This window comes from Myotis myotis, unplaced genomic scaffold (genome assembly GCF_014108235.1).
Source record: "Myotis myotis isolate mMyoMyo1 unplaced genomic scaffold, mMyoMyo1.p scaffold_m19_p_19, whole genome shotgun sequence".
Taxonomy (NCBI): Eukaryota; Metazoa; Chordata; class Mammalia; order Chiroptera; family Vespertilionidae; genus Myotis; species Myotis myotis.
Genome location: NW_023416323.1, coordinates 26,714,957 through 26,727,956, shown reverse-complemented (window position 1 = coordinate 26,727,956; position 13,000 = coordinate 26,714,957). Strand labels below are relative to the sequence as shown.

The window sequence follows — 13,000 nt, the reverse complement described above, 5'->3', positions numbered from 1 at the left end:
CCAGGTACATGCCCTTGACCGGAATCGAACCTGGGACCCTTCAGTCTGCAAGCCGACGCTCTATCCACTGAGCCAAACCGGTTTCGGCCACAATTTTTAACTTAAAGTTATGGCTTCTCTCCTTTTTTAGTTTGGGCTTGCCGCAAGCAGGAAACCTGCAGTTGGAGAATGAAAGCACAATCCTCCTTTCTTTCTGATTGTCTGCTACTCGGGTTCATTGCCAGCCTCTACACCTGTGCCCCCAGTTGGGTAACTGTTTTCTGGCCCCTCTGGTGTTAGGCCATGAGGAGGGGAGAGAGGAAAAGACGGTAAGGAAGTGGTTACCTATCCGATACTGCTGTGATGTCGCTGACACGTCCCCTTGTGGGGCACTTTCCAGAGTCTCTCAGAAAATGTAACCTCATTACTGGGCATCTGTACCCCGAAGTTCTCTTGATGGGATCAAACGCATCTCTCTTTCATCTGGTTCTTTGCTTTGCCTTGGCCTCTAGGACCCTAACATCACCCCCAGCTTCCCTTTGCTGAGGTCTCTATGTCCCACTGAATTTCCTTCTTAGAAAGGACCCGAAATGACCTTACTCATTTCTCCTGAATGGCCCACATCCGTTTCATAGAAAACATTCATGTATTTCTTACCTTGATAAACCCTGGAGGAAGGGGACAGGATATTCCCAACCAAGTAACTTCTCCTTTGCTCTGCTGTCTGCTGACTAGTCTGTCTATCTCTTGCCCCTTTGAACTTGTAGGTGGGTTCAGACACAAGCCCACTGTCCCCCCTAAATGGCAGGAGCCAAATGTTAAACCCTTCTCTTTGGATGATCCTCTCAAAGCCCCTTTCTTTTGACTGGAGGTTATTAGGAGGTGGGTGGGGCTCACAGCTCAGCTTTCCCTGAAGAAACCCTCCCTAGTCACCTACTCCTGAGCCTTTATACACTCAGTGTGTAAGTCTTAAGAGTTGTCTAACCTGTTTTCTCTCTAAATTCTTGGTCTAGTTCCCCAGGTTGAAATTTGCTACCTGTTGTGCCTCAGATGAAAAGTCTATTTTGACCTCTGAAATAAGATATCACTGGCTTCTTCACCTAGGATTAAGTTCCCATTAGACCAGTGTTGCCCAATAGAAATATAATGCAAACCACATATGTAATTTTCCTAGCAATCAGATTTAAAAAAGAAACAAGTGAAATTAATTTTAATAATAGATCTTACTTAACCCAAACTGTATTCAAACTGTTATCCTTTCAATGTGGAATCAATATTAAAATTATTAATGAGATATTTTACATTCTTGTTTTGCACTAAGTCTCTGAAATCTGTAATTTACATTCACCCCACATCCCAATTCAGACCATCTACATACCAAGTACTCAGTGGTCACAAGTTGTCTAGTGGCTACTGTAGGACAGGCTGGCGGTAGACTATAAGTTCTACAGGCAGGATTGGCGTCCTTTTAAAAAAGTTATTAGATTCAATAGATATAAAGTTACATTTCAATAAATATGATTGGTGTTCTTCTTCGTCATTGCTATAAACCATAGTGCTTGGCATAGAGGAGGTATTTGATATTCGTGAAATTGAACTGAAATGTAATAGAATGAAGAAATTATCAAGGGAATTGTTCAACAGCTTCCCACAGCACTTACTGTCTAAATTACTCAGTTCTGCACACATTCAGTTTGCCCACATGGTTTGTAATTCTCTTATTCCAGAAGCATTTAAGCTCCAAGGAGGGGGCGGTGTCTTTGTCTTGTCCCCATAATCTACCACAGTTCCTAGTCTTGTAATATGGAGACTCATACAGTCAACAAATATTGATTTAGTGGCCATGCTGGGGCCATTGTTTTAGTTGCTGGGGATACTGTGTTGAACAATGTAGACAGTCTCTGTCCTGTGGAGTTCAGAGACAATAAAAAATAAGGGCTATGAAGGAAAAAACTGAGGTGGCAGGACAGGGTATGATTGGGGGTGGAGGAGCAAGGAGTAGGGAGAAGTAGCCAGTCCTTTGAAGAGCGAGGGGAAGGGCAAACTGATTGCCTTACCACGTTCTGCAAGCTCTCTCCTTTCCAGCCACACTGGCTGTTTATTTTCTCAAACATCCCAAACTCACTTCTTTTCATTTTCTGTTCCCTTGCTTGTGCTGCTGTCTTTTTCTTCTTCTATAGCTGGTGTCTTCTCATGCCACAGCCCAATGCTCCCTCCTCGAGGTGACCTTCCCTGACCACCCTAGCTACAGGGCTCGTCCACCACATCACCGAATTTTGTTTATTGTCACAATCTGAAATGATCTTGTTTAATCATTGGTGATCTCCCACACCACAGGGAAAGCTCTAAGAAATTAGGGACTCTGTCTTGACAATTGCTCTCTTCCTGGGCCTAGAAAAGTGTCTCTATAACAAATGCATGACCCATAATTATGATCAATAAATATTTATTGAATGAATGAATGAATAAGTTAACGTTTTTGGGAGGCAGACTTTGAATGAGGCCACAATCTAAATGAAATCAGGGAAGAACTGTACTATTGTTTTACACTGTGTTCTCTGAGAAGGAAGATGGGGTTAATGCACATAGAAGTTGTTATCTTAGAGGGTCTTGGGCTTCTGGTTCTGGCTCTTTTGAGAATCTACAGTAATGGCCCATCCTACTGGGTAAATGGACGAGCTTTTGCATATAACAAAGGGGAGGGGGATCCTGGACTTTCTGAAGGAGGTAAAAGGACCCCAAGTTAAATATTCCTGTAGAAATGAGAAGCCTCACAGCAACACCTTATGCATGAAACACCTTTAAAGGCGTCTTTGGGGAGAGACGGTGTACAAAGAATTCCTGAAAACCAAATTCTTTCCCACTAGCAGCTCTGCCTGGCTGTTGCTATGGACGCTTGCCTTCTCCAATCAACGCGCGGCTTGCTGGGCTGTGCGGAGCCGTGGTTGCTGTGGCAACGGATGGCAACAGCTCTGGGACCTCCACGTTGTGGGAAAGAGAGCTGACGGCTTGGAGCCGGGTGGGAGCCCCTCGATTGCAGTATCTGTGAGTTGGACGCGGGATTTCAGAGGGGAACGGGCACGGAATCGACAGGGGTGGGGGTGCACCTCCGTCCCACGGAGGTTCTTGCAATGATTATGGGGTCACAGTGTGAGGAGCACGGGGACTGGCCCGGGATCCCCTCCTCGTGTTCCCGCCCTTCGCCCTTCGTCCCAGGGGCTCTCCAAGTTTTCCAGACCCCACTCCTTCCCCATCTCCCCTGGGTCTCACCCCCGTTAAAATAGCAGAACCTCCAATTTCTGTTTTTGGGATTCCCCAGCCAGACAGGTAGCTAGCGCCAGGGGTTGGCCTGAAGGATAGTAGTCAGGGGTGTCCTCCTTGCGTCTAACTTCTGGCTATGAGGCCTTGGGCAGGGTAAATCATTTTCTGTATTTCCTCACCAGGACAATGGGGTGCCACCCCCCCCCTTCCCTCCTCCCTCTCCTCTCACTTCTCAGGATGAGTGTGGGGATCAAGTGCAAAACTAATACACCCTCAGATGTACTTCTCCTATATAGTCTCATTTCACAGCCACAAAGGTCCTGTGAAGTGACTATAATGATTGATCTGCCTTTACAGTTGAATAACTTGGTCACAGGAAGTGCCCCATGATTAGGGCTAGTGAGTGGCTGTCCTTATGATTCTTCACCACCACCTATGCTGGCTACTCATGTCCGGGTCTCTGTGTGCGCACCTGTTTACCTGCCCCCTGCCTCTATTGGGTCTTGTCCTTTTCATTTCAGAATGCTCCAACCCGTATTTATCTCACCACATGATTCATTCCTACTCTCCTTTTCTTGACTCCTTCAAGTAATTGAGGCCCTACTTCATATCTAGTACTAACCTAGGTGTTTTGCAGAAAAAACAATATTGTTAAGACAGGATCTGTGACCTTAATGAGTTTATATAGTAGAGTCACATTTTTCTGGATGAGGTTCAGAAGTCAGTGGTAAGGTCAAAGTTGAACACAGTGTAAAATATCTCAGGGAATATCCCTTAAATAACCCAGGAACAACCCAATTCAGACACTGAACCATTGAAAAGCTTTAATTCTGGGAATATTTAAACACATTTCATAAAATTATAATTTATAGACTTTTCCTGTTTGTCATAAATTAATCCTATATAATAAAAGACTAATATGCAAATTGTCCCCTCGACCTGGAATTCAAACGGTAGTTCAACTGGGAGTTTGACCAGGGGGTGGGGCTGGCCGGCCAACCACCCATGACCCCTCCCTCTGGCCGGCCCTGCCCCTAATGGCCCCCCCCCATCAGGGGCGGGGCAGCCTGTCAACTGCCCGCAGCTCCTCCCCCTAGCTGGCCCAGCTGGATTGGCCCCGATTGGGGTGGGCCAGCTAGAACCCACCTTTGCATGAATTCATGCACCGGGCCTCTAGTAGAAGGATAAATTTATGAGTTCTGTTATGTCTTTATTCCTCTAAATTTTGCTGTGGCCCCCATTTCATAGCTCAGTTTCTTCTCTGAGAATGTTGAGGAGGCTATCACCATTTGAGTGGCTACTTGGACATCACTCTTTGCTTGGTGGGCTGGTAAATCCTTGAGGTTGTTCTGTAGTCTCTTCAGTCTGCACTGTACAGTCTGTTCTAGCATTGATGAAAATGACTAGCATTTTCAGGACTACCATCTCATCTCATTCTATAGCCCACTGATTGGAACAGCAAAGACAATCACCCAACTATTTTAAAGGTTATTTTTTTTTGTCTTTTGATTTAGCTAGGTATGAATATAGTTGAAATCCATAGTCCCAATTGATGTAACTCTTTTGGGGTCTTATTATAGAGATTGTACTTGTCCTGCATACGCATCAACACTTGGTATTATCAGTCTTTCAAGACTTTGTCCTTCTGATGGGAAAGTAATGGTTATCACTTGTTACAGTTTTCATTCGCCAGCTTACTAGTGAGGTCCTTGGATCATTGATTATTATGATTCTTGACTATTGATAATTGATCTGTGGATTGTGTGTCTTTATCTTTGTCCAATTTAAATGTGACTTCTTTTTGTGTTGATTTGTAGGAGTACTGTACACACCCTGGATATGGATGGTTTCGTGCTATGTTGAAATATAACTAAAATTAATATTTTCTCCCGTTATGTTCTTAGCTGTTTTTTTAAAGTCAGGTTTATATAATGTACCTGTAAATTATATATAGCTTACATATTATAAAATTCACCTATTTTAAGTGTACTGTTCCAGGAGTTTTGAAAAATGTAGTCATGCTACCACATAAATGTATCTAGAATGATTGCAGTAGCTCAAAAAGTTCCCTGGTGCCAGTTGGAGTCAATCCCTTTCCCCACATCCAGTCCCTGGCAACCAATGATCTGAATTCTCTGTGTTTTCCAGAATGTCATATAAATGGAATCATAAACTACATAGCACTTTTTTTCTGGCTTGTTTTAGTTAACACATTGCTTTGAGATGTATCCATGTTGTTGCATGTAACAGTATTTCATTCCTTATTACCGCTGAGCGCTATTCAGTTGAATGGATGGAGCACCAGTTGATGGACATTTGAGCTGCTTCTTGTATTTGGTGATTATGGATAAATAAGTTTGCTATCACTACTCACATACAGGTTTTTGTACAACATAGTTTTTTTTTGATAAATACTTGGGCACTGTGGGATTGCTAGGTTCTATGGTAAGTGTATGTTTAATTTTATAAGAAACTGCCAAAGTTTTCTAAAGTGACTACTATTTTGGATTTCCACCAGCATAGAATGAGAGTTTCACTTGTTCCACAACCGTACCAGCACGCGACAGTTTTCTTAATTTTAGTTATTCTTATATAGACTTATTCTTATTTCATTGTGCTTTTAATTTGCATTTCTCTGATGACTAATGATATTGAACAACATGTGCTTTTTGTGTTATTCTAGCTCTTCTTTGGTGAAGTTATCTGTTCATATCTTTTACCCATTGTTATTCAGGTGTTTTTATTGAGTTGTCTTTAAAGTAAAAAAAATTTTAAATTTTGGTGAAGTCTAATTTGTCAATTTTTAATTTTATGGTTTGTGCTATCCAAAACTCTTTGCCTAGCTTAGATTTTCTTCTTGAAATGTTATAGATTTGGGTTTTACATTTCTTTTCACATTTTATGTATGAGAACTATTCTGGAGAAGGCACAGCAATACCTTCGCCTTGTGTATACGAATGATCTGTGAAATCACAAAGTAGAGGGGAATTGCTCTCTGTTCTTAATTAGTGGCATAGTTCCACAAGCTTCAAAATAGGGTTGAGAATGTTTCTCCATGTTAGCAGCGAAAACATTTAGAACATGAAAATTTTCATCAAGTTTGAAAGAAGCCCACAAAACCTGTGAATATTGAAACCGTGTTTAACTGGTACACTTGGGCATCTGTGCAAAGTAGAGATTCTTGACTTAAGGTGTATGGACCTTTAGATTCTGTGTTTATGTTCGTCTTTTGGGGGACAGTTCAGAGCATTTATCTGATTCCCAATGGGACTTGGACCTCAAAAGTTAAAGACCATTTGGTTTAGGACGAGCACATTTCAGAACGCAGGGGACCGGAATATACTCGGTCATCAAAGGTGAGGAAGCAGCCTGGTGGTGTGGCTCAGTGGTTGAGGTCACAGGTTGATTCCCAGTCAGAGCACATGCCTGGGTTGCGGGCTCGATCTCCAGAGTAGAGAGCTTGCAGGAGGCAGCCGATCAATGATCCTCATTGATGTTTCTATCTCTCTCTCTCCCTTTCTCAAATCAATAAAAAATAATATATATATATTTTTAAAAATAAAGAAGCAACTGTTTCCTGAGGGCAGTCTCTTCCTCTCAACTGATTTCTTCCAAGATCTACCTCTTCATTAACTCCACAAAGGCACTTAGCAAGTGGCTGTTCTTCATATAAAATGTCTTGCTAAGGGGATAAGGGCTTGAAATCAAGCAAAAAACAAACAAACCAAAAAACCCCAACAAAACACACACACACAACAACTGCAAGAAGGATTGAGGTTGAGCAGAAAATAAGTGAGGAATTGACATATCACAAAATGCCTCTCTTGAAACTTAATTTGAAAAACTGTGCAGTCAGTCTTTTCATTTCTTTGAGGATTTAAAGTGCTTTAGTTCTCTGATATTTTTAAGGGTCATATTTATCCCTTGTGGTGATAGGGAAGAAGAGTGGGCTTTTAAAAAGTGTTCTGTGCTTGATTGAAAGGCTTGTCGGAGTATATGATATTGTTAAAGTGTTCTTCATCTTGAAATGAATACTGAAAAGTCAAACATGGTTGACTTTGAAGAAAAATTAGTATGAAATGATTTAAAAAAAAACAAAAAACCCACACACAGAAGAAATCTCTTGTAATTTCACTGGCAGTTCATAAATCTGTTATATTAAAACAAAAAAATCTCCACGCTTTAAGAGGCTGTCTCAAATGTCCTGAATCTGACTGCATCTGTGTATGTTTTTATTTCTTTAACGACTGTTGTAAGCCCAAGTGAGATTAACTTGGCCTAATTCTATGTTCTGTGCAACTATGTTGTTGATGCTTGTTTTTATTATAAACAATCCACCCAAGTTTGCAGCAGTGGCTTTGAAAAATCCCTAATTAAAATAAATTTCAAGGTTAAGCTATTTTTATTCATGCCTAAAAACAATTACCAGTACTTGCGGCTTTAAAAATAATAACAGTGTGGTAAGCATATTTCAGAACCAGGAAGGCAGAAATTTGTGTTTATGAGAGCCAAAAAATTAGTCTGGCAATACTTTGTGACGCCTCTGGTAATTAATTATAGGTGATGTATATTATATGAAATCTCAAAAGTTTAGCAGGAAGAGCGGAAAAAAGGGCCCTTACGTATTTCATTTCTGATATAATCCCTGTCACTCTCAGCGGGAATTAAAGTTTAATAAAAAGGAATAACAGAGGGATACAATCTAAAAAAAATGCTAATTAATAACTTTAGTCCTACCAGAGTGAGATTCTGTAATAAATGGTAGGCTGTCAGTTGCTAACTCATGAAATATTGCAGAGAAGGAAAAGGCAACATACTCTTTCACAAGATGGCTCTTTATATTAAAACTGTTTGTGGTAGGGAAGTTTTGTCCTTGTTAATCATCTGTGTTTTTACATCGATGTTTGTAATTACAATTAAACAGATGGTTCCTAAAAAGATAGTGTGTTCTCAGCAATTAAAACCATGGCAAGCAGCTTTTCCTCTTCCCCAACATGCAATTAAACTGAATAGACTCACAGACCCTGTGGGTTCTTCAGAAGAAAGGTTCTGTGCAGATTCAAGTAGATTAGTATTCTGTTCCCCATCCCTGTCATCCTGACCCCTGCACGCTGAGAGCTGTGCAGCTGGCAGAGGACTTCCAAACAAGGTTTGTAGGAAGTAGCTACCCCTTCTCTCTCCCTTTTTTTTTTATTCTTAAGACAGCCAATGTTGACATGTTTGCTTGTGAAAGAAAGTTCTTTCATTTCAGAGTTTTGTTTTAAAAATATATATTTTTATTGATTTCAGAGAGGAAGGAGAGAGAGAGAGAGAGAGAGAGAGAGAGAGAGAGAGAGAGAGAGAGAGAGAGATCAGTAAGAGAGAATCATTGATTGGCTGCTTCCTGCATGTCCCCTCCTCGGGATTGAGCCCACAACCCAGGCATGTGCCCTGACCGTGACCTTCTGGTTCTTAGGTCGATGCTCAACCCTTGAGCCAGATGCTCAACCATTGATCCATGCCGGCTGGGCCATTTCAGAGTTTTTATCTGAAAAATAATAGAATTTACTTTGGGCTCTCAAATTCTCACCTTATTTACAATTCCTGTTACAACAAATTAAGTTCAGGGGATTTTCAACAAGGATTCAGCACCCCATGGGATATGTCAACAGCTGATATATGGCTCTGTGGCCAGTGGTGTCTCCCTTGAACCAGACCCCAGTAGTGTGAATGGGTCTCCCCCCCAGAGCAGAGATGTGAAGTTGGAGCCTGTGGTGGTCTGTTCACAGATGAAACTTTGGAAAATAAGGGGTTTTGTTTGCATGAGCATAAATAGGCCCAAGTACACTTTCAATGATTTTTAGGTACAGGCTTTTATGCCCACAAGTAAGCAGTTATTTGCTGGTGTAATTAACCATCTGCACCTTATTATGAGGGTGCAGCTGGCTAATTATGCCCAGTGCCATAGGGCAGGTTAAACTCCTCATCTGCATAAGAAGTAGATTTGCAGCAAAGGACATTGACCTTTATAAATGAGTCCCTAAATATAATCAGTGTGAGGTCACTACTTAGAGATTCCTGTTTTGTTCAGAAGTGAAATTTATATATGGGTAATGGTATGTCTATTTGTAATTAATACAGAACCATAGGGCAGACTTAAATTACTATGAGTCAGGGGCAAATGAGATCCCTGCTGAGTTCAAATGATTTGGGTGCCTCAATTTGGAAAAGTGGCCCATCAATATGGATGCACATGGATTCATGAACTTGTATGAACAACAACTTAGAGCATCACGGAGAGTTCAAATGGAGTAAATTTGTGTATTAACCATTTCAAAGCCATTTTAAGCATTATTAGTTGTACATTATTCTTGTGACGTACTGTTTGAGAGAATAGCAGAATACAGACAACAGAATCTTAAATTTCAGTGTAGGTTAAATTCACAGTCAGTGCCAACTAAGTGTGAAGGAGGCCTGCTAGGGTGAGTTTTCCACTATTTGTCTAAAATTGTCTTTAATTTGCCTTTACTCTTGAAACATATTTTTGCTGGTTATAGAATTAAAGGATGGCAGTTGTTTTCTTCCAGCACATTTGACTGCAAGATACTATCTTCTGGCTTCCATTATATTAAGAAACTAGAGTCCTGGTGCACAGATTTGTGCACTGGTGGGGTCCCTCTCAGCCTGGCCTGTGGGGATCATGCTGAAACCAGCTCTCCGACATCCCCTGAGGCGTCCTGGATTGCGAAAAGGCGGTTCTCAGGTGACGCATCCGGGAATAGGGCTTCCTCCTCTCTGGTTCTGGGTGTGTCACCTGAGAACTGCAGCTGAGTGTCTGCCCCTTGGTGGTCAGTGCGCGTCATAGCTATCAGTCGGATGGTCGAATGGTCAGCTGGTCAGCCGGTCGCTTAGGCTTTTATGTATATAGATCACCTCTCAATTTAACTATGGCTCCTTTTAAGATAATCTGTATTTTTATTGGCTCGTTTAATGATTTCTTCTCTTTATTTTTGGTTTTCTTCACCTTCTCTACGATGAATCTAGGAATGGATTCCCCCCCTCGCCCCCCACCCACCCCATCTAGCAAGCTTAGGATTTGTTGGACCTGAACGTATATGTGGTCTTTTTCAACACTTTAGTCAATTTCACAGCTATTATTTTTTTAGGTATTACCTCTGACTCGTCTCTTTTTTCTCACTCAAGGCTCCAATGATGTCAGATCTCTGTCTCCATGTCTCTTACCTTCACTTGTGTGTTTTCTGTATCTTTTTTCACTTTATGTACTGACCTGCATAATTCTTCTCACTTATTTTCTAGTTTAGTCATATTCTCTTTGGCTGTTTAAAATATGCTTTCTACTTATCCAAGAAATTTCTGAATTTAGTTACTATGTCTTTCATTGCTTTATGTCCTATTTGGATCTTTTTAAAGTCCCCCTATACAGCATACCCCTACTATATTTTCTTTTTAAAATTTTTTCAAACCTAAATAAAACTTAACAGTGTCTGCATACCCTTTACTTACAGTCATCTGTGCATTGCTTTGTGGGCCCACCACCCAAAGTCAAAGCTCTGTCACTTTATATATAACTCCCTTTACCCTTTACTACTACCCCATCCCCCTATCCCCCCTCCCCCACACACACTCTGGTAACCATTGTACTGTTGTCTATATCTATGAGGTTTTGTGTTTTTTTTTCTTTGATCCATCCATGTTGTTGCAAATGGCAGTATTTAATCTCTTCATATGGCTGATTAGTATTCTATTGTATATATGGGCCACATCTTATTTATTCAGTCCTCTATAGAAAATTTTGATAATTTGTGTTTGTTTTTAGATTACTGTGCCCTAAAGATATCTTTAAGCTTGTCTGTTAGTACTGTAAACATAATAACATAGTTGTTTTATAGTTTATATCGAATAAGTCGCTATATGCAGCCTTTGAAGGTCTTTCTGCTATCCTCAGCTTCTGCTAATTTTGTTCATGGTGTCTTCCTTTCTTGTGTGTCTGGTATGCGGATGCCTTCCTCTGTAGGATATTTATATTTGCTTCTGCCAGGCAACTCAGGATCTGTTAGTCTGGGACTACCATAGCTCATGGTTTGAAGTTCTCTAGACAATTTAAGTGGTATGAATCCGGGCTGCAAATCTGAGTCAGAAATGACCTCAACTTTGCGGTATTTCCCCCTTCTTTTTCTTTATATGTTCTTTCTCCGGTTAGCCCCATAACAAGTGTTACTGTGGATGTATGGGCATGGTGATACAGAGGCCAGTTTTAATTTTGGGTCCCAGCCTAAAGTGAAGCATATTTCTCACTGTATTTCCCATTTTGAGCAAACTCTAATCATTGACTTCTATCTCATTGCCCAGCAAGGCCACCAAAACCAAAGGCCAAAGGGTGTTTGGATTAAGGAATGCTTTAAGGGGCAGAAGTGGCTGTGGATTCCTAGTGTCTGCTTACTTCTCTGGTGTTTGATTTCCTCTAGTTATTGCTTATTATCTTGACAGCTCTTTAATACTTTTAAGGAGATTAAAATTTTTTTAGTTGAAAAAATTTTTCACTAGAGCTTTTAGTTGTGTTTACATGAATGGTTGGTTCAACTGTTACCTGCCATTACTGGAAGTGGAAATGCTCTTTAATTTTAGGAGAAAATTTTATTGTTGTCCTTAATAGAGATGCAGGGTAGAGACATACTTTTCATACTTTTAATAGGAATTATCTGGCCAAACCCTGTGAGAGCAATGCACTAAGAATTTCATAGTCAGTATTTACCAGTGTGATAACCAAAAGAAGAAAAATGGCCCTATTGTATGCCAGTCAACTCAAGTGTAATGGTATAGCCGTAACCAATCTCTGTAATTGGTTTTCATTATGGAATTCTGTTATGACAGCCATCCAATATGAATAACAAGAATTGCATTTGGCATTGTAATAAAAGGTAGACATGCAGCATTTGACAAGTAGGTGCTAGTGAGAATGTCTGAGACACTGATCAGTGTTGAGAGCACTCACTTGACCTAGGTCAAGCTATCTTGCTATTCACTTGCTTCTGGGAATTGCCACATCCCTAATGGCTGGTGGAGATTGATGAAAGCACTAGCCCCTTTCTTCACTGATGTCAGTTGGAGTCATGGAAGGATCGATGAGTAAATCCAAGTTTGTTCTTATGTGTATGGGTGGTTTTATTAAAAGGATTCCAAACATTTTCTGTGAAAGGAAATTCGATTCCAGGCATTTTTTTTTTTTTTTTGTCAAAAGGATTTGCTTAATAAACACGATCACTTTTAAATAATGTTTGCAGAGAACTCAAGTTGTTAATACTTAGAAAAAATTCATATTAAAGTCATCAGTTTTCTATAAAGGATTTTTTTTCAAAATCTGAAGATGAAATATTTCCAGGTATCTCTTCTGGACTTACAAATTCTGGAAGAGCCAGAATTTTTGGATCCATGTGAACTTCTGCAAAGACCTGGCTATATGCTAGCTATATTCAAATGTGGGCTTACTAAGAGCAGAATAATTTACATATAGAATTATGTATTCTGGGTTACCTAATCCAAATATCCAATAAGTTTTAATGGTTTCCAGATTTCTAGACATCCTTGATGTTATATTTGATGGTACAAATGAATTACTCTATATATTATATAAGCTTATTCTCTCCTATTCTGATAGAAATGAAGCATTTTCAGTTTGCTTTAGAAATAGCAACTCATGCCATTGCATAGTAGTTATTTGCAGATTTTCCTAGTAAACTCCAAGAGTAAATTTTAGGTAAAT

The 13,000-nt window shown here is 40.3% G+C and overlaps 1 protein-coding gene across 1 annotated transcript in view; it reads left to right on the top strand.

Annotated features, from left to right (window-relative positions):
• The window catches only part of HYDIN (HYDIN axonemal central pair apparatus protein), a 343,591-nt gene that overhangs the window by 41,583 nt on the left and 289,008 nt on the right, over positions 1-13,000 (top strand). The window contains exon 3 of the mRNA XM_036346816.1: positions 2,850-3,024. The gene's annotated coding sequence lies outside the window, so the exon portion shown is untranslated. The remainder of the gene's footprint in view (positions 1-2,849; positions 3,025-13,000) is intronic.